The 22,500-nt window shown below is 43.7% G+C and overlaps 1 protein-coding gene and 1 long non-coding RNA gene across 13 annotated transcripts in view; one reads left to right on the plus strand and one right to left on the minus strand.

Annotated features, from left to right (window-relative positions):
• The window catches only part of SCAPER (S-phase cyclin A associated protein in the ER), a 631,592-nt gene that overhangs the window by 172,666 nt on the left and 436,426 nt on the right, over positions 1–22,500 (minus strand). The gene's annotated exons all lie outside the window — the stretch shown is intronic.
• On the plus strand, positions 2,393–3,525 carry LOC147020705 (uncharacterized). The gene is made up of 2 exons (XR_015061930.1): positions 2,393–2,694; positions 2,830–3,525. It is a non-coding gene; the product is annotated as an uncharacterized LOC147020705 (long non-coding RNA).

Here is a 22,500-nt window from a genome sequence, read left to right on the forward strand (position 1 = left end):
TGTGGCTCTTTTAGCCCTTCTGATTATGTCTTTGCTGTATTCTCTCTGGTAGCAAGGGGTGTTATGAGCTAGTTTTTCAATTAAGAGAGCTTCCAGGGTTTTGACACTCAAATTGGGACGAAATTCAGTATGATTCTTCCGTACAAGACTGAGTGCCCGCTCACATGATGCGTTCGAATGAGGAATGACCAAGATTCCCTTCATCACTTTGCTCAAATTAGGATACTTCTTGGCACCAGTGCAGGGATCTGTGAGCTGTGAAATTCCATGCCACTGCTCATCCACTCTCACTGTCTCAGTAGCAATTGTAGCTATGGAGGCGTCTGCCTGGTAGTGAGCGAATTCACTCTCAAGACTGTCTATGTCACTATCACCGCCACTGAACAGACAGGGGAATTTCTTGATGAAAAACTCCACACAGTCAAACCCCACTTCTTGGTGTAGCTTAACATCCAGCACCTGAGCATGCTTGGCTAATTCATCATCTAGCGGCCAGGTTTGAAGATATAATTGCAGGCTTTCACATAATATGAGCGAACTGCACTGAAGAAACTTTGGATGTCTGACTCACTCAGAGTGAAGGTGGATTTCTTGGAGACTCCTTTGTTCCCTTATATACAGTTTGGCATCGTTCCCAATCTTGAGGTCCTCATCATACATCTGATGATTTCTGTCAGAGAAGGGAACATTTACCAAACCAACCGATGACACCGATGGTTTCAAAAACCGTACGAAGATATTTTTCAGAAGACCATTCAATTCTCCGTGCAGGAGCTGAATACAGGGTTCGTCTCTTTGGAGCAGAAGATTCCCTTCTCAAAAGCTTGTTAGCATATCGAAGGAAGAAACGATAGAGTTTTGTTTGTGGAGACAAGAACATCCTGTTGGACACGTTTTTCTCTAGATTCCTGCACAGTGTTTGAGGAAGATGCGCTTTTAGTTGTAGAACTCGTAGTACACTTAGCCGCAGGGCGATCACACTGCGTTTACTGCCAGCAGAAGAGGTCAGACTCGTAGTACCAGATCCAATTTTACGTTTGAGGAGAGAGCTTGAGGTAGGTGCAGCCAAGGAAGAAGACCTCTGATTCGAAGGTTTTGCTGAGCTTCTATCAAGTGATTTGGCAAAAGCAGAACTTAACTTGGGTCCTTCTTTGCCTGCAGATGGGACTATCACAGTCTTTCTCGACTCTGAAGGGATCTGCTTTGTAGATGAACGTGATGAAGGGCCGGTGATGCTACCTGCTCTCAGCATTGGTTTTGGTGCTGTCCCTGCTGTCTTCTTCGCAGCAGATACTGCAGTGGTAGTGGTGAATGCTGCTCCACTAGTGCTTGATCCTGCAGTGCCAGTACTGGCAGTAGATACAGTGCCGTCCTTCTTGCTCGTTGTTAGAGTCTTGGCTACAGTTGGTTGCATTTTTCTTCGTACTTCTTCTTTGAAGAAGAGGCGAAGTGGCTCCCACTGTTCAATCAGCCTGTCTAGGCACTGACCAAGGGACAGCCACCTTGTTGCGACATGCTTCAGAATCTTGTGTGTCGGGGCATCACAGAGTTCTTGCAGTGCTTTCCTCCTTTGACGCGTTTACTACTTTTGTCCAAGTAGTAGTAAATATCGATGAAAAAGTCATCTAATTCAATGGGTAAGGCCTGAGCCGCCTTCTTGGCAGTATTGTGCATCATATGGCAAGGGCATCCCATGATGTAGCACTCTGGATTTTGTTTGTGGATATAAGCAGCGACTCCTTTGTGCTTGCCCACCATGACAGAGGCATTATCAGCACAAAAGGAAACACAATTTCCCCACGGAATTTTCCTGTCACTGAACTCATGATCAAGCAGTTTGAAAATGTTTTCTCCAGTGGAATCTTGTTTGCACGCAGGCAAACTTAGCAAATAGCAACCTTCACAATCCCAGCACTGTTGTCATAGTACGAAATCAGGACAGGATATAGCTGGGCCTCACCACTGTCATTGCTACCGTCTGTAGCTAGGCTAAATGGAATCGTCTAGCAATATCGGCAATAGATGAAGCAGTAACATTTGACAACTCACCAATTACACTGGTCAACAACAAATTTGTTGTCTGCATTTTAAGCTGATTTAGGACGAATCTGATGCGCTGAATCCAAAACTCACATTAGTTTTGTTCAATCAGGTCAAGTTTTTGAGATATGGCCACATGTCGTTTTTTACATTTTGTTCACATGTACGCATGTGTGGAGCATTTTAGAAGAAGTTGGTGGGGTAAAATGTCATGTCAAATAATTGTTTTAATTGGAAATAATTATTTTAATGACAAGAAGTATTCAGGTACGATAGTTCTAGGTGATTATGTCGAAAAGGGATCAGTTTGAAGTCATAAAACCTCAAAATCTTCCAAAATTGGTGAGGCAAAGCATAAAGTTCGTGGATCAAAACTAAAGTTAATGGGGCAGATTTTGTAATAATGTGATACAAAAAGTTGTATTTCTTGAAATAACGAACTCTGAAGAATGTACAATACCTACATGCGCCAATTTATGACATGCGCTTCTGCTCAAGCTTGGAGTGCCACAGTACGAACCCAAAGATTGGAGACTGTTCATTGACAGCAGCAAGCGATCACTGAAATGTGTTCTGCTACACAACGGCAACCAGTTTGCCTCTGTACCCATCGCTCACTCGACTACACTGAAGGAGAAGTATGAAGCGGTGGAAGTACGTGCTGGAGAAAAATTGGTTATGATCAGCATAAGTGGTTTATTTGTGTTGACCTGAAGATGGTGAACTTTTGTTGGGACAACAGTCTGGCTTCACCAAGTACCCATGTTTTCTGTGCATGTGGGATAGTAGGACCGTGCTCAGCATTACACGAAGAAGGACTGGCCTGTGCGGGAGGAATTGGTGCCATGCAAAGAAAGGAACGTCATCAACGACCCTCTGGTGGACAGAGACAGAATACTCTTCCCACCGCTGCACATCAAGCTCGGCTTTATCAAGCAGTTCACCAAGGCTCTGGACAAAGATGGTGACTGCTTCACTTACTTGTGCCAGGCTTTTCCAGGATTGACCATGGAGAAGTTGAAAGTTGGCATCTTTGATGGTTCTCAGATCCGTCAGCTCATCAGGAGATCCAGAGTTCAAAAACTCAATGAACGAAGTGGAACTGGAAGCGTGGAAGACATTTGTTTTGGTAGTGAAGAACTTTCTTGGCAACAATAAGGCCAGAAACTACGCAGAACTTGTCAACAACATGCTGACTGCTTTCAGAAACCTGGGCTGCAACATGAGCATCAAGATGCACTACCTATTTTTCACATATGAACCGGTTTCCTGAGAACCTGGGTTCAATGAGTGACGAGCAGGGGGAGAGATTCCATCAGGACATGAAGGAGATGGAGACCAGGTATCAGGGTCGCTGGGACGCAGTCATGATGGCTGACTACTGTTGGAATCTGAAGAGAGACCTCCCTGCCGCTGAACATTCCAGGAGTTCGAAGAAACGGAAGTTCAAGCCCTGAAGTTTGAACAGTGGTGACGCAACATGCAATTTACTTGTACTTACCTTTATCAATGCCCACCATTCAGATGACAGTAATCGATGTTTCTATCATGTAATCAATAGATGTTGTTGGCAAAACATTTTTTTTCTTAAAAACATGTTTAGGATGATATGTGTTGACAAAAATCAGCTGATAATGCCACAAAAATGTAATTGATTTTGTCACAAGATCTGATTTTTCAAATCAACTTAGCACAAAAACCTGACCTGATGGAGAGAAACGGATGCCATTTCCTGATTCAGCAGTGCCCGAATACCCTAATTCACTTGTAGAAATCTAGACAACATTCAGAAAGTAAAATTGTTGACCAGTGTTCTTTTTTCTTCTTTGTTCTTGTTCTTTTTTTTTTTTTTTTTTTTTTGTTCTTGCACATCTTGCACATCTTGCAAGTTTTTGTTCTTACACATCCATACTTTGAAGCAACTTTTGAATCTGGAAACATCTTTTGAAATAGAGGTCCAGCATGATCTGAGACTGATATGGGCAAGTTATGTCCCACAATAAATCCACGAAGAAGTTCCGCTCGGGTAACATCCTCTTCCTCGCTTGTCCCTTGTTTGGTGAAATAATTCAGAAGTGTGCATCTCGTGCTCGAAGATCTCTCCTTTGCAATGTCTGTGTGCCGTTTGCTTCCAACGTGCTTCCGAATATCATCACACCTCCGTGCTCAACTGAAATATCAACGCTGCATACTGTACAATACGCATGATGAATTCCTCTTTCAGTCTTTCAAATACACGGGTATTGAGAATGTATTCGGTCTTGTACTTCTGAGACCATTTCTTGGTCTTCGTAAGCTTCTTTTCTGCCATTTCGTGATCAACATCGAGGGCTTGAAGCATCGGTAACTTGAAGTCGATGTTCCACAGCTGCAGCGCGACTCTCGTAGAACTCTAGCGGCCTGTTAAATTAAACACCGCACGGTGGTCGCGACCGCCGGGCTGGTACGGGCTCCAGCTGCATACAGTGAGCGTATCGCATGCATATACACTGTGCATACATACCGCATGCACTGTGTGCACACATACCGCATGCATATACACTGTGCATACATACCGCATGCACTGTATTGCACACAAACCGCATGCATATACACTGTGCATACATACCGCATGCACTGTATTGCACACATACCGCATGCATATACACTGTGCATACATACCGCATGCACTGTATTGCACACATACCGCATGCATATACACTGTGCACACATACCGCATGCACTAAATCTCAGTGCATGATCGCATAAGCGAGATCCAGACCCAATGTTTCGCTGCTCCTCATTTGAATTTGCAATTTTTTACGTACAATTTGGAAGCAGCGAACGTTATGGAGTTACCACATGCTATACGTAGCAGACGATGCTTTTCATTCAATTCTCATACTAGTACATTCTGATTAGTGAACAGTGCAAAAATATCAAAATTTCAGGAGGATAAGGATAGTGATCGTAAGGGCGGGAGTTTGGGTGAATTTGAAGCTCCCGATGAAATCGGGAGGGTTGGCATTGCTGTATATATATATATATATATATATATATATATATATATATATATATATATATATATATATATATATATATATATATATATATATATATATATATATATATATATATCATTGAAACATGTGGAGTGTGACGAGCACTTTTCCGATATCCATTGGACATAGTTTGATGTTTAACTGATGTTGACCATGTAATCTTTGTCAGTTTAACAGACTCACCAGGCCAAGACCTCTGGGTTGGAGGTGATGCTTTGGTGTCGGACTATGTCCAATGGAGATCGGGGGAGTGCTCGTCACACTCCACATGTTTCGATTTACCCGCCGATCACATCGCATGCTTTCTGGTTGAATGGTTTGCATTAGCAGGAACAATCATCTGGGTGGCAGACGGCCGGTTGTTCTTTGCGGATTATGTGGTTTTACCGTGTGAGACATAATCTATGGTGATGCTCACCATAACAGTCAGGAGGTGCATCTGACACACACACACACACACACACACACGCACACGCACACGCACACGCACACGCACACGCACACACGCGCGCGCGGTATCCATGCTATGCATGGGAGGGAGCCCAAATGCGAACAGACAATGCGGAAATGGCGAATGCCAAACCATGAACCAATAAATTCCACATTTCTGTTACACCTTCAGTCAAACGTCAGGCATGGGAAGCCAGTTCATGATAGAATTGGGAAAAAAAAAACTTCCGGCAGTTGACCCCAAGAGAAGTAAGGTGGGTAATATTTCTATGTCAACAGTGAAACTGCAAATGCCGAATCCACGAATGTCACCGGTGGAAAACCTCACATCATTTCCTGATTCTCCATTAAATGCTATCTCTCAAAGTTTCATTCCAAGCAGCATCATTCCGTTCATAAATTAATACTCAACCATTAATATAACAAAATACACTGTTGCAAACACTCATGAGGTAAACGAAGATAAATGCCGTTCTGATGTTACATCTGGGTAGGGAGCAGTTTCGTACAGATCAAAACTCAAAATCCTAATTGTATTGAGGAATTTATGGAACCTCCCACCCACCTGAGAACACCGGCTGGGACCCCAAAAGGTTCCACATAAAGTTTGGCGGGGCTAGCCCCAAAACTGAGGGAGTAGTTCGGAGATGGATCGACAGAGAGTCAGACACTCCTGCTTTATAATATAATATAATATAATATAATATAATATAATATAATATAATATACTGTGGATATATAGTTCGTTCCTATTTTTCTTCCAATGATGGTGGAGTTGAACGGTTTGGGATGGTGAGATGTGATCATCTCAGATGTCAAATATGTTGCGATGATGTGTTGCATGACACCATTAGAGGCCCGAGGGGGATATGGTGCGTCAAAGGTCATTTTGATTGCACTTCAACAAATGCTATGTACGCATTGATGTGTGATAGTTGCAGCATGCTCTACATCGGGGAGACTAAACGATGTTTGGCTGACAGAGAGGTTGCACATTAAAGATCCACACGCCTCAAAAAACAACTGGTCTTTTGGTAGCAGCACACTTTAACCTTGCTAATCACACTACAGATAATTTCCAGGTGTATGTTATGAAGACGTGCTTCAGCGACTGACAGAAAACGTTTAGAGGAGAAAGTTATTTTAAAGCTAGGTACTACACATCCCCAATGTAACGTTCCAGGCTTTTCCTTATCCTTACATATCTTGCTTATTTCATCATGCACCTGTTAATAATCATGCTTCTAATTGCTTCAGTATATACTGTGGTCGATGGTTGGGTTCTTCAGCCTTTCGATAAAAGCTTAAACCAGAAATGTTCATTTCCTGTTCTTCAGGTGGATTCTTCTACCCTGATTCTTTCTCTTAATAAGATATTTCACTGACACAAACTATCTTTTTTAATAATACAAATGATAGTAATAATAATAGCCTGGTGTTGACTTAGTGGTTAGGGTGGTGGCTTGGGATCCTAGGGTCCTGAGTTCAAGCCCCGTTGGCCACTGAATTAAAAATACACCAGGAGGTTGACTCAGCCTGTCATCCTTCCGAGGTCCGCAAAATGAGCACCAGTGTACTGGTAAGGGGGACACTGCATCAGCGGCACAGCCGCGTCCCAACCAATGATGCAACCAGCAGCCACGGGCTGCACTCAATAGAGAGAGATAGAGATAGAGATAGAGATAGAGATAGAGATAGAGATAGAGATAGAGATAGAGATAGAGAGAGATAGAGATATAATAATAATAATAATAATAATAATAATAATAATAATAATAATAATAACTCGAGGTGCTATGCCTTACAACTGTGAGCAGTTATTGTTGGGTACCGTAATGCCCCACGTTGATACAACCCTGCTTTGAATGGACACCTGACCCATGCTTTGAAAGGTAGTGGATATGAAAGGGATCCCCGCAAACGTCACTTGCACACGGGTCGCCCTGCGAGCTTCGCCACACTCACTTTTGCAATGTGGGACTTTCCGCAACCATCTCCACACATGTCCTGTGAATTTCACACCACTTATGGACACGGCCGACACGGCTGTCCTGCTGTGTTTTGCACACCACCTATTCACACGACCCACCCAGCGGTTTTTTTTTTCTCCCTCACTCTCATACCACATAATTTTCCCACGCTCACTCTCACTCTTTCCAGGCACACAAGCCGTCCGACGGCGGTCCCGCAGCCGCTTCTGTGGTCCCGCATGCACCACTCGCATCTCGCAGCATGTCGGGCCTTTGTCATCGGCTACCATGGGAAATTTTTTTAGAATGAGTTATATTTTCAATCCCTTCACTTGCTCCCCTTCTAGCCGTCCACAGTAATTTATCCGGCGTGGAGAGGTTACCGTTGATAGGAAAAATATTTCTCAGAAACAGCTCAACTTAACCATGCTATACATTATGAGTATAATCCACTGCCCTTGGAGCATACATTTTGATAAAGATGACGTCACCAGTGAGGTGGGGTGGCAGCCACATTGTTTTAAAGGGAAATATTTAAAAAAATTATATCTCGGAAACTGCTGAAGCGATTGATGTGAAACTTTGTAGTTATGATCCACTACCCTTTCTCCATCTAATGTAATTTGTTTCACATCAATATGTTTAGCTGTTTCAGAGAAAAGGGTTTTTTATTTTTTATTTTCAAACTAACATGGCTGTCAAACCACATGACCAATGGCATTGAAAATTTGCAGACTGCCCATGATTGGGTGGAGGATGAAGTGTATGAAATTTCGTTTTGATTGGACAAGGTTCATTTTTCTATCCAATATGGCTGCCACACCATGTGACCTATGATCTCATCATATTTAATGTGTATGCAGCAATGGTAGTAGATATTTGGTAAATTTCACTTCGATTGGATAAGCGGTTCAAGAGAAAAACATTGTAAAATAATTTTTCTTCAATCCAATATGGTCGCCGAACCACATGACCTATCAATTATTCTTTGTCGCCCTAGTATCCCCAGGACATGGGGAACATGTCGGTGAAGTTTCCCCTCAATCTGTCGAGGCATTCTGGAGAAGAAGATTTTTGAAGATTTTAGGGTGAATCAAAGATGGCTGCAGGACCATGTGACCTTTGACATCATGGTCATGAAACAGTATTCAGCATGGCTAGTTGATAATTTGGGTACAGTTTCACCTTGATCTCCACAGTGGTTCTGCAGATAAAGATTTTTTTCATGTTTTTTTTTTTTTTCAAACAATATGGCTGCCAAACCACGTGATGGATGACGTCATAAATTTAATAGTTTAATTTTCATTTGGTCATAGATTATGTGTATGAAGTTACAGATTTTTAGGCCAAGGGCATTAAGTAAATGAATTTTAGCTGCTCTACCACTTCACCTATGACGTTATCATTGCAAGGACCTTATTCTCCATTTGCATAAAAATGTGATGAGCCAAGTTGCAAATTTTTCCAATTAGCAGTTTCAGAGATATAATTTTTTTGTCCGTTTAAACCAAGATGGCTGTCATACCACATGACCTGTGACGTCATAATTATAAAATATTCTCCATGGGGCATCATTTCCACTCTCAAAATGTTGCGTCAATCGGTTAAGCGGTTGCTGAGAAAAAAATGTTGAAGAAATAATCAAGCAAAAAAGAGCCCAAAAAGGGACGACCAATAATAAAAAACAAACAAACAAATAAACAGAACAGAAACAATAGGGTACCACAGCCTGGAAGGCAAATGGTACCCTAATAATAATCCAGATAATGGAGCAAGTGTATGTAATTATGTATTCAGGTATGTATGTATGTTCGTTGGTATATCCACTCTTCACCCATTGGTTGGACAGCTGAGCTGAAGTCACCCACAATTGTAACCTGAAATACGAAATGAAAAGTACCCAGAGGACCCAAAAATCCAAATGACCCCCAAGACCCAAAAGACCCTTAAAAAGCCCAAAAACTCAAAAGAATGAAAAGACCAAAAATACCCCAAAGACCTCCCAAAAAACCACAAAGACTAAAAAGATCCCAAAGACCAAAAAAAGAACCTGAAGACCCAAAAGATCCCGAAGACCCAAAGATCTCAAAGACCCACAAGACCAAAAGATCAGGTCAAGTCAGGTATGGGAGCATGCGCCAGCAGCGCTTCGCTGCGTCCACTTTCCACCGGTACTTCAGGGGCCTCTGTCTGGCCATCCCCCAGGCAGACGCCTGCTCCATCCCCATCTCCTTGAGATGCCGATCAACCTGCTGCAACCACGAGACACGTGGTCGGCCCATTGGCCTCCTCCAATCACGAGACTCCCTCACTGAGAAAATCTGGTGAGCAGGATCAGCATCAGGAAAACGAGCCACATGTCCATACAGCTGCAGCTGACGCTCACGGACTATGCAGGTAACAAATCTCATTTGAGACTCTCTCAGCAACTGCTCGTTGGACACAAAATCCGCCGAGCAATAGCCAAGCATCTTCCGAAGAGACCTGGGGCCAAAGGAATTAAGTCTCCGTCTCAGATCCTTGGTCAGAGACCAAGTCTCACATCCATAGAGCGAGACTGGAAGCACCAAGGACCTGAAGACTTGGACTTTCGTCCTCCCGCACAGGTACCACAGCGCCACACCCCATTATCCAGTGAATCCATGACTCCCCAGGCCCGACCCAGACATCTATTGACCTCTGACTCGCAGCCAGCAGATACATGAATATCACTGCCAAAGCAAGTGAATCTCTCCATGACCTCAACATCCTCACCACAAACAGGCACAGACAGGACAGCAGCATCCAAGATGTCATTGAAAGCCTGGATCTTGGTTTTGACCCAAGAAACCCGTAATCCCAGCGGCTCCGACTCCTCATTCAGCACCTCGAGGGCCCCCAAAAGGATATATAAAGTCTCCACAAAGATGCCTGCATCATCTGCGAAATCAAGGTCAGAGATCTTGACATTCCCAAACGATGCACCGCAGCTTGATCTCTCCGACATCCTCCCTAGAATCCAGTCCATACAAGTGCTGAAAAGTGTGGGGGCCAGGACACACCCCTCAGGAACTCCAGTAACAACTGGAAATAAGTCAGAGATGGTACCACCACATCTCACAGCACTCTCAGTACCAGAGTAGAGTTCAGACATCAGATTGATCAGTTTTGCTGGCACCCCACGAAGACCAAGAATCCTGCAGAGGGCATCCCGATTCACTGAATCGAACGCTTTAAAGAGATCAACGTAAGCTGCAAGCAGCCCCTGCCGAAACTCTCGTCTGCGTTCAGTGAGGACCCGAAGAGCAAGGATATGGTCAATCGTTGACCTCTTTGGTGTAAAGCCTAACTGCTCTGGATGCTGGTGCTCAAGCAGGTGGAGGCGAACCCTATAAAAGAATTATCTGAGCAAAGACCTTGCTCGGCACTGAGAGCAGCGTCACCCCTCAGTAGTTGTTGCCCTCCGAGTGATCACCCTTCCGTTTCCAGAGAGGGATGACAAGGCCTCTCTTCCAGTCAGTTGGGATGATGCCTGTGTTCCAGGGAGAACAGAGAACTGCATGCAACGACACGAGTGCAACATTTCCACCAGCCTTGAGAAGTTCAGCATGGATGCCACAGATCCCTGGAGCTTTAACCCCTTTCAACCGGTTCACCGCAGCCAGTGTTTCCACAAGCGAAGGTGGCTCACAGTTGATTGGAGGGTCAGCAACAGTTATTGTAACACCCCTAACATCCAACTCAACAGTTGGTTGGTCAGCCTGGTATAACCGCTCAAAGTAACCGGCCCAGCGGGCCTTCACTTTGGACTCCTCTGTCAAGAGCCCACCACCCTTTGCTCTAACAGCAGTACACTGAGGGATGGGCTTGGATGAATGCAATGCGCGAATTCCCCTGTACGCAGGACGAGAATCACTTGACCACAGGTGATGCTCTACCTCCTCAAAGATTCCTCGCACATACGCCTCCTTGTCCACCCTGAGCGCACGTACAGTTTTATGCCTCAGCTCCCTGAACAGCTCAGCTCTGCCATTCAGCCTGGCCCTGCGACTCCGGTCAATGGCATGCAGTGTCCCTCGAGAGACAAAATACTTCTTTGCCCGACGGTGAGTTCCAAGACATCCACCGGCAACATCAAGGACGGTGGTCTTGAAGGCACTCCACAACTCTTCAGGATCTCCCAAAGCATCCAGACCCCCCCCCCCCAAATCTCCACTCAGCTTGCTCACAAACTCCTCAGCGACCCTCTCATCCTTGAGCTTGCCAACGTCCAGCCTAGGCTGGGATGGTACCATTCTCCTGGATTTAAGGTGCCACTTAAGAGTTGCTTCAACAAGCCGGTGGTCAGTATTGAGGAACTGAGAACTCTGATAGACCCTGCAGTTCTGGATCATCCTCCAGCGACCATCAACGAGGACATGGTCAATCTCCTTTGCCACACCACCAGTGTTGGAATACCAAGTCCAGCGATGAGCTTGTGGGTGCTGAAACCATGAACCGGCCACCCTAAGTCCATGACTTCTTGCAAAGTCAAGGAACCTAGTGCTATTCAGGTTCACAGTTCCTGACCAGTGGGAACCAACACACGTCTCATAACCATCCCTATCAGTTCCAGTCGATGCATTGAAATCCCCCAAGACTAGAAGTGTATCTCGTCTGGGGCACTGATCAACCACAGATTCGAGCATGGTATAGAATGTGTCCTTCACGGTGAGGTCACTCGCCTCAGTCGGAGCGCAAACAGAGACCAGAGAAATGACACCCAAGGAGTGACGAATCCTTCGTTTCATAATACGCTCGTTGACTGGTGTTACCTCAATTATCATTGGAGTCAGCTTATTGGAAACAGCTACAGCAACTCCTTGGGCATGGTAACCATCTGAGCAACCAGACCAATCATTTGTGTAACCACCTGCCATGACCTCACCGCAATCCTGTCTCCAAACCTCAGAGAGTGCTGCGATACCGATGTCCAACTGCTTGAGCTCAGATGATAACAGAGATCGGTGATCATCCTCATTAGGGATAGGACATTCCAGGCACCCACCCAAAGCGACCGCCTCAGGTTAACCCAAGGAAACCGCCGTCTGATGGATGACTCCACAGCACCACTCTGACACACTCTCCCGCAATCTGACCTGGGAATGTTACCCCGTGGTTTCCCTCCAATCATCAAAGATTGGGGTCGCAAAGGCTTTGCCCCAATCCCGTCATCCGGTGAGCTGCCCTGTGAAGGGAAGCTGCACAGGAGGTACTCCCACGGAGTGGGTTTTCAGATTTCTTTGCGTTTTTGTGTTTTGTGGAATGAAGGGTTTTACGGTGGCCGGAGTGCAAATCCTGCCACCAACCTCCTAATGAGAAGTAACCCAACTGCAGGATGACGTCCGCAGACACAGTTGGGCACTAGATATGGATGGCCGTTGGCGCACAAGGAGCTCCTCTGCCCAAAAGATCCCAAAGACCTAAAAGAGCGCAAAGACCGAAAAGACCCTAAAGACCTAAAATACCCAAAAGATCCTTAAATACCCAATTGACTCACAAGACCCTGAAGACCCAAAATATCCCAAAGACCAAAAAGACCCTGAAGATCCAAAATACCCCAAAGACCGAAAAGACCCTGAAGACGTAAAATACCTTCAAGACCACAAAGACCCTGAAGCCCCCAAAAATGCCCTAAAGATCCAGAAGATCCGAAAGACCCAGAAGACTCAAAGGACCGAAAATACCCTGAAGACCCAAAAGGCCCGAAAGATCCCAAGGAACCAAAACACCCAAAAGATCCTGAGTACCTAAAAGACTCCAAGGACTTCGTAGATCTAAAATAACCAAAGGATCCAGAGGATCCAAAAAGACCCCAATGACTCAAAAGACCACGAGGACACAAAAGACCCAATGGGACTATCTGGGACGAATGGAAATAAAGCGTAGTGTAATACGTGACGACCACACACACACACACACACACACACACACACACACACACACACACACACACACACACACACACACACACACACACACACACACACACACACACACACACACACACACACACACACACACACTCCCAAGACTTCAACCCCCTTCCAACTCTGTCCTCTCTCACTGTCCCCCCCTCCCTTCCCAACCACCACGCCCAGACTCTGGGCTCCCCTCCCCCTTTCTTCAAATCACTAGTACGGGCCCGTAGGGGCGGGCCCGTAGGGGCGTGCCCGTAGGTGAGTGCCAGTATGTGCAGCCCTCTCTTGCCCCCTCTCTCTCCCCTCTCTTGCCCCCCCTCTCCCGTCCCCCTCTCTCGCAGATATTGGTCGGCAGATAAATGGCCGTAACTTGGGAATCGCTCGTCCGATTAATATCAAACCTCGAAAAGGCACATCCGCGGGTCCCCAGCAACATTACTGGCAAGTTTCATTCAGATTGGACCGTCAATCGTGCAAAAAAAATAAAAAATAAAAAATAAATAAACATTATTTGTGACGTCATAACACCGTGTCTTGTCATTGGTCGACAGATAAATGGCCGTAACTTGGGAACCGCTCATCCGATTGACATCAAACCTCGAAAAGGCACATCTGCGGGCCCCGGCAATATTCCTGGCAAGTTTCAATCAGATCGGACCGGCGGTCATCGAGAAACGGCGGTCGCAGACAAACAAACAGACGGACAGACAGACAGACAGACAGACAGACAGACAGACAGACAGACAGACAGACAGACAGACAGACAGACAGACAGACAGACAGACAGACAGACAGACAGACAGACAGACACACACAAATTGCTGGAATTATGGATAGATAAACCCCTCAATCACAACTGTCCCTTCTCTGTCCTCCCTCCCTCAAGTCAACTCATCCCCTCCCCCTTTCTTCTTCGAGTCCTCAACTGCCCCAAACCCCAATGATGATAACAACCCCAATTCCAACCACCAAGTCTTCAATCCCCCTTTCCCAACATCTCAAACTCCCTCTTCCAACTCCATGCACTCTCACCCTGAACTCTCTGTCCTCCCCTCCACATTTTTTTCCTGTTCTTAACAACGATACACAAAGATACACAGGGAACTTTGGCGCATGAGAAGGCCATTTGGCCTATCATGCCCACATTGTTCCTGTCCCCGTTTGTTGAGAACAATGTTAAAAGTAAATAAAGATGGAACATTAAATTCACAATCCATCCATTCATCCATTGGGACCATACTCTGTGCAGAGCGTTGGTGCTGCCTCAGCAGATTCCTTGGCTATTGGACACAATCCCGGACGGGTCGCCACTCAGACACAGTATACCAGCAAGCAGACATTCATTTTTCCGACCTTGGAAGGATGACAGGTAGAGTCAACCCCACCTAGTATTAATTCAACAGATGAGTGGGGTTTGAACTCAGGATCCTGGGATCCCAAGCACACCACCCTAACCATTAAAGCCAACACCAGGCAAATTCACAATCACTTCCCCTTTTCTTTCTTTATCCTTACTATAATTCATGGACCAGTGTTTGTGTGCGTGTTTGTTTGTCGCGCTACTCCTCCTACAGTTATGGGCCAATTACAAGAAGACATACATCGCCTAAATAAAGGTATGCACCAGAAGAACATGTTGCATGCTTGAAACAAGATCACCCGTCGGGCGGGTACTCTGCTCGATAAAATTATATATATATATATATATATATATATATATATATATATATATATATATATATATATATATATATATATATATATATATATATATATATATATATATATATATATATATATATATATTGGAATTGATGGAATCTCCTGTAGTTCAGCATTAATGTAAAATAAATGCGACAAACCTATCTTCGGTAATGGGCCTTCGCACGGGAGAACAGTCCAATTCGGGAGTGACATATTCTTCCACATCGTGCAAATAAAATAAAAGCAGGTGTACCTCGATTCTGAGCATTGCCTTCACATTATCTTTTCTTTTCTTTACCTCAGAGGAAACACCATGCTTTTAACCTTTGAACACTGGCTTTACAGGTTTTTCTCCATTTAGATCATCGGTCAAGCACATCATGCTCCGAAAAGAGGTAACATCAATTCTGCAGTTTTGAAGGTTTCATTTCAACGTCTAAACCTCTTGTAAGGTCTTCCACGATTTCCTATACCATCTCTTAATTGTGCATAACAAATGGCTTTCGGGATACACGAGTCATCCATTCCAACCAAGTGACCTGACCAGAGAAGCCGAGCTTTTATGAGGAGTGTTTCGATTCCTGCGATATTAGATTTTTTCAAGCACTTTCATTTTTGAAACTTTGTCTTGCCATTTAATTTTACAAAATACAGCAAAGACATTGAAGGTGAAATATGTGTAGCTGCTTTATATGATGATTATAGACAGTCTACATCTCACAATCACAAAGTGGATCGCACGACTACTTTATAAACATTGATTTTGGTTGAAAGATGTATATCCTGCCTTTCCAAAAGACGTTTTGTAAGAATGCCAAAGGCAGACGTTGCTTTTGCTCTGTGTTGAGTTATCTCTGCTCACTTTATTGACTAAAACATTGGCAAGATCGCGGAACCGTCTTACGACCTCTTACGGTTCTTTATCGATGTACTTTTGGTTCAATATAGCCTATTTTGTGGAGGTTGACACAACTTTAGTCTTCTTTATAAACTTATTTTTAAGACCAACGTTGGTGAAGGTCAAATCAAAACGATTATTTTTGATTTCATCAAGAGTTTCATCAAGAATTTCATCAGGAATTTCATCAAGAGTGGGCAATCAGGGCACATTCGTCAGTGTATTAGAGTTCTCTCACAAGAGTTTTCACCACTTTAGTATATGCTTTTAATCTATGGTTGTGAAAAAGACTTCCATCAGTTCTAAACTGGAAATGCAAACATACATACATATTACATACACACATACATACATACATGGTCTCGGTACAACAAATTTCGTACAATGCAAAGCAATTGCAGCATTATAACCAGTCATGTCAAAAGTACCAAAAAGTAAACTGTGAGAGCAAAATGAATTGTAAACTAATTAATAAAAATATTGGTCAAAACAGCAAAGCAAAACTAGAACGGCACTCGGTGGAGCACATGCATCAACAAGGCTGAACCGTTTACATTTTGTATCCCACTGATAGGCCAGATCCGGATCAGACCTGAACCAAAATCTCATCAGCTTGTTCTAGCCACATAACCAACTCATCCACCAGTTTTGTCAGAACTCATCCACAACTTTTTGAAATATCATGCAATATTATCGATTTTGGCCCCCTCTCTCAATGGTGAAGAATCACTTGTGAAAATAACTAAATAAATAAATAAAATCGATTATCCAGAACCAGATCTTCATCAAAATCGAAGCATTCCTTCCTTGTTACACACCAAACTTGGCCACAAAATTTTGTCCGAATCCGTCAACAAATTTTTTGAGATATCCTGCTCACAGACAAACAGACAGGAATGAAAACATAATCTCTGCCCACCTTTGGTGGCGGAGGTAAAAAGTGAAGAATTCCCATATCACGAAGCCCTCATAAAACGAATAATTCCGCTCCATCAAAGCAGCCCGGTGAAAGAAGAACTTCCCGGTGACAAAGCCAGCACAAGATTGTATAATTCATTGCCATTTGGCAATACAAAGAAAGGATCGAAAGATTTTACGACATCCAACAAAGTTACCAACACAAAGTGATTCCATGCCACTGAAGAATCTCTTTAATCTGAGCAGACAGCCAATAAGCATGGGAGCTCACAATAAAGAGGTCATTTGTAAAATGTAAGGAAAGTTGAAGTAGTACCTGGACAGATAAATTAAAAAAAAAGAAACTCAGTCACTTGTTCCAAACTTCTAACGTTCAAAATTTGACGGACTAAGTTTATAGCAAAAAGGCACGACCCGGCCTTCAATTTTTGCCGTACTTTATCCTTAGACCGTGAGCAGGAATTTCTTTTTTGAAACTGTTGTAATATCAATCAGCAGAGTTTGATTCTGCTGGCATTCAATTAAAATCATTGCGTCACAGGAGCGTCGGTATCATTGTAAAACAACAAAATGTCATTGCAGACAACCAAACTGACATGAAATCTGAAAACTATTTGAAGCATCTTGTAAGTACCTTTTCCCAGAATATTAAAACCAAGCAAGCAAGCAAGCAATGAAATGTGACAAAACAGGCTTTTGAGCAGCCGAGAGACGAATCGAACGAGCACGATGTCCGTTCAGCATTTTCGAGATGAATAGTGCCAAGAAGGCTCATTTAAGTTTCGAAAACAAAAATATCACCGAAATAGACAAATGTGCCGGTCACCGCATAAACAAAAAATTCCGGTCATGCGCACTTTTATCCGACTTTCACCGAGCCCTGAACAAGATCACCACGACGGAAATGCACAACACAAGTATCGTTTACTTGTGCTCTGCAACACTCAATGCATCCTGAGTCATGGTGTGGATTGCACGTGATTGAACGAATCATGAAAAGACTAAAAGAGAACAATTGTGGGGGAATAAAAGGAATTAGCAAATCAGAAAAGGACACCAATAATGTTAACCCCCTCTACACTACCCCCAGGCTACAGTTCACTGCTGCAACCTGGGTAAACTCCTTTCACATGTTTATCAAACATAGATTTGTACAATTTACAATATATGGAATGGCTGACAAAAGAAAAGCCGATTGGTGTACAGGGAATGTGAAGGTCGAAGATGCTCGTGAAGTCGAAAGGGTTAAACCACCTCAAACGTCAGGCCTGATGTGATCCGTCAGGTCATGTGATCTGATATCTTGTATCAGAGTACTTGTATCTAGCAGTACGACGATTTTGAGGAATTGGATGAAGATGTCGTGGTTGTTTTTTTCTAAATCGGCTTACAATTTTAACAACCGACAACCCCTTAAAGAGACAGTGACATAGAAAAGCAATAAAACAGGATGTTATTGCCTTACCAGTTAATTAGGACCATCCAACTCCATTCAATACAAACATATTCGATGAGACATCTTGTCGTCGTCCCCTCACTTATTCTGCACATTCCTCACTCCTTCAATCCCAATATTTAACATTCACCCCTTCAGTCTGCTCCCTACCCACTCCTACACTCTTTTTAGATGTTGACTATAAGCACAACGACAATCTCATGCTAACAGGGAGAGAGAGCCGTAAAACTTGCGGTTTTTTTTCCATTTTCCCCACCATTTATTGGAAAGGTTTGTCTTATACATGAAAATGATGCAGTGGTTCGTCTAGCTGCAGTCATAGATCAGTTAATGCATAGAATGGTGTGTTCCTACAAAGGTAGTAACAGCAGAAAGAGTAGATTGGTTTAAATTGAAAGTAGATAGGGACTGTGACATGTTGGAGGTAGAGAGCTCCAAGAATATTGGCAGGACTTCAAGGTAGCTCTCGCTGGCGTGCAGATGGGCGATGGAATATGGTGATGGTGTAGCACAGCCATGATGGGCCGAATGGCCTCCTCATGCACCAAAGTTCTTTGTACATCCTTGAACTACCAGGCTTTTCGTTGGTTGAATGTCTTAATTATGGAAAATGAATCAACATTATTGTTCCTACAGTGTAATATTTATATCTGGGTCACAGTAAAGTTGCTCAAAAAAAAACACTTGGAAAGGTAATAATGACAGTGATAAATCACAAAGCAAGATGATTGCATTAATTTATGCAAATATCAATTTATACAGCTGCTATCTGTGCATACACGTCAAATGATCGATTTTGACCCTCATGTCTTTCGTCATTCAAGCAGAGATTTGGAGAGGTGAATAATAGCAATCATTAAAATGTTACATTCAAATAGTTATACATATAGAGACTGTTTGGTAAAGTAGCTTTGATCCACTCCTGAATCGTGTTGATGTGTATTTCACAATATTTCTTTATTTCTGTCTCTTCATATATTTAATCGTATACTTATATACATATATACCCGAGCAAAGGACATATATACCTGACCGGGTCGCTCCTCCCACCCCTTCCCCTCCCTCATCCCACCCCACAACCCCTCCCTTCAAACTCCCATCCCTTCCCCTCCCTCCTCCCACTTCCTCATACCCCACTCCATTCCCATCCCTCCTCCCACCTCCACCCTTCCCTTTCCTCCTTCCACAAAGCAATGTTTGCAGGGTGTATATTAAAGTGTACATGTACATCATAACTTCTAAAAAAAAAAAAAATCTCTCAGCAATTTTCTCGGCGGCCTCCAGACTAATTATTATAAATGGCAGAGTACCCCCCCCCCTCTGGATTGGTCGAGTTTGTGCATTACTTGCTGAAAAATGTATAGTCTGCTTTTTGTAATACTATGGATGTTTGTGTGGCGTGTGCTTAAAAGGTTTGAGATGGTATAAAGGGTACGTAGCAACTGTCGTTAGCGTCAAAGGGGTCAAAAGGTTCATAACTCTCAAGCATGTAAAAAGGGTCTAAAAAGGTCCAAGTGGTCTAAAGCTCCAAATGGTCAAGGGTCCAAGCTGTATAATCTATCTGAAGGGTGTAAGGGGTCTTAAAGGTCTTTAGGGTCATAAAAAGTCTTCAAAGGTCACAAGGGTCTCAAAAGGCATTAGGAGTCTTTTGGGTCTTTGGGGTATTGGAGGTATTAAAGGATCTTTGAGGTATTTTGCCTTCTCACCTTATACCTCCCGTAACCACGTGACTTCCTCTACCCCTCTTCCTCTTTCTTCTTATAATCCATCATCACTTCTGACATTAAATCCTTCATCTTCTCCAATGGCTTGATTTCTGATCTTTAATTTGGAATCAGACCAGGTCAGTCTACCCTGGATATGCTGCTTCTGCTCTCCCAACAATGGATGGAGGTCCTCAATGCCAGACATGAAATCAGAGCCATCTCCCTGGACATATCAGGTGCTTTCAATACAGTCTGGCACCCTGCCCTGCTCACCAAACTCTCTACCTATGGTATCCAAGGCTGTCTCCACTCATGGCTCGCAGACATGCTCTCCTTCTGTCACAGCCAACGTGTGGCTCTTAAAGGAGTTCTTCAATCCCCTCTTCCTGTCGAGGCTGGAGTTACTCAATGTAGCGTTCTGGGCCCTGTTCTTTTTTGGTTTTCATCAATGATCTCTGACTCTCTGGAAAATCCACTATTTCTTTGCTGATGACTCCACCCCTCTGCCATCCCTCAAATTGGCAATCAGCATCCTCTTCACTCTCTGCAGATCTGAATAAAATCACAAGCTGGTCCAACACTTGGAACATGTCTTTCAATCCTGACAAATCTCACACTCTCACTATATCTCTCTGAAAGGACCATCTGGAAACTCCCATCTACTTTCTCAACAATCCCCTTGAAGAATTCCTTTCATTCAAGCTTTTGGGCTTCACTATCTGCCATTATCTTTCCTGGGAAAGCCTCATTTCCAAGGTGGTCTCCAAAGCCAGTTGCCAACAGGGCATCCTCCGTCATGCAAAGTCCTTCCTTGGTACACCTGAGCTCTGAACCATATACAAAGCTTTCATCCACAGCCTGATGAAGTACTGCTCTCCCTTCTGGGGTGGTGCTCCTGTCTCACACCGAGCTCGGCCTCATGCTGTGGAAAGCAAGGCTTTTACGATCATTGGAATCCCCGTGATGACGCCGAGTCTTTGGGTCTCTCTCTCTCTCACCGCAGGCAGATCACTGGTCTTTCTGTCTTCTACCGTCTCCTCTCCGGCCTTGCCCCCCTGCCCCCAACATTTCCACAAGGTGCTCAAGGTCCGCCAAAAACCTCCTTCTCGTGAAATTGACAAAATCAAGAATCACTGCTCACCTTCACTCTTTCATTCCTCTTTTTCCCCACCTCTGGAACAAATCCCACTTCTCGCTCCAGTTCTTCAAAACATGGTGTTACCTGGTGTTGGCTTAATGGTAAGGTTGGTGGGCTTTGGATCCAGCTCAGCTGTTGAATTAATACCAGATGGGGTTAACTTGACCTGTCATCCTTCCGAGATCGGCAAAATGAGTGCCAGCATGCTGGTATACTGTGTCGGAGTGGTGACCCATCCAGGATTGTGCCCAATAGCCAGGGAGACTGCTTGGACATCACCAACGCTCTGCACAGAGTATGGTCCCAATCTCCTCCTCTCCTCTTCAAAACAGCTGTTCACCACAATCTCTTATCTTCCCCCATCCAAAACTTTGATCTTTTCTACCCCAGTTTATCCACCCAAAACCCACCTCTTTCAAATTTCGTTTTCCTTCCTGAAAGTCCTTGCAGAACAATCTTGTTTACCCCCCATCTCTCTCCCTTCCACAGATCTCCGAATATCTCTGTTCCCGACTGTTTTGTGCTTCCCTCTCCCAGCCCTCTTGTCTCCTGCTCCTCTTGTTTTACATTCTGTGTGTTAGCTCCGATACGAGCCTTGACATGGTATACAAAATAAAATAAAATAAATAAAAATACATCCATTTTTATAACCAACTTCGAGATCAACAAAGGTTTCGTACACTTGGAAGCCATCGAAATGGTATTATTGGTAGCTTGAGCCTTGCACAAGCTTTAAATATATATAAAAAAATGTTTCTTGTCTTGATGAATAATCCTCGAGGCAGAATCAGCACTGTTGAAAGCCTTGTGTTTTCTATAAACTCAAAAAAAAAATCCATTTGACCACGGCACACTGCCCTTTCTCTGTCGTGATGTATGTTCTTGCCTTGTGGAGGTAATTTCCACTCCACGCTTCCCGTTCCCCATTGCTACAACCCTCAAACTCACTTCCTACTACTCCATATTACCATATTTTTTTTTTTTTAAAACCCTCCTCCTCCTACTTCCCCTACTCCCATTCTCCATCTCTTCACCGCACATTTCCAAAGAAGTAGCTCATGTAATTTGACAGTGACAGACATTGGTCTGCGTGAACGAATTGAGATCTGAGTAGCAGGAAAAAGTGGACCATTTTTCACAGGAATCAGCTGTCAAATATAAAATATCATCATAATGTATATAATTTGAGAAATGTCTTTTTATTTGTTTGTTTGCTTGCTTGACTTCTATGCACTCCTGA

This window comes from Eptatretus burgeri, chromosome 9, assembly GCF_056783735.1.
Source record: "Eptatretus burgeri isolate ZD-2024b chromosome 9, Ebu_testis_v1, whole genome shotgun sequence".
NCBI lineage: Eukaryota > Metazoa > Chordata > Myxini > Myxiniformes > Myxinidae > Eptatretus > Eptatretus burgeri.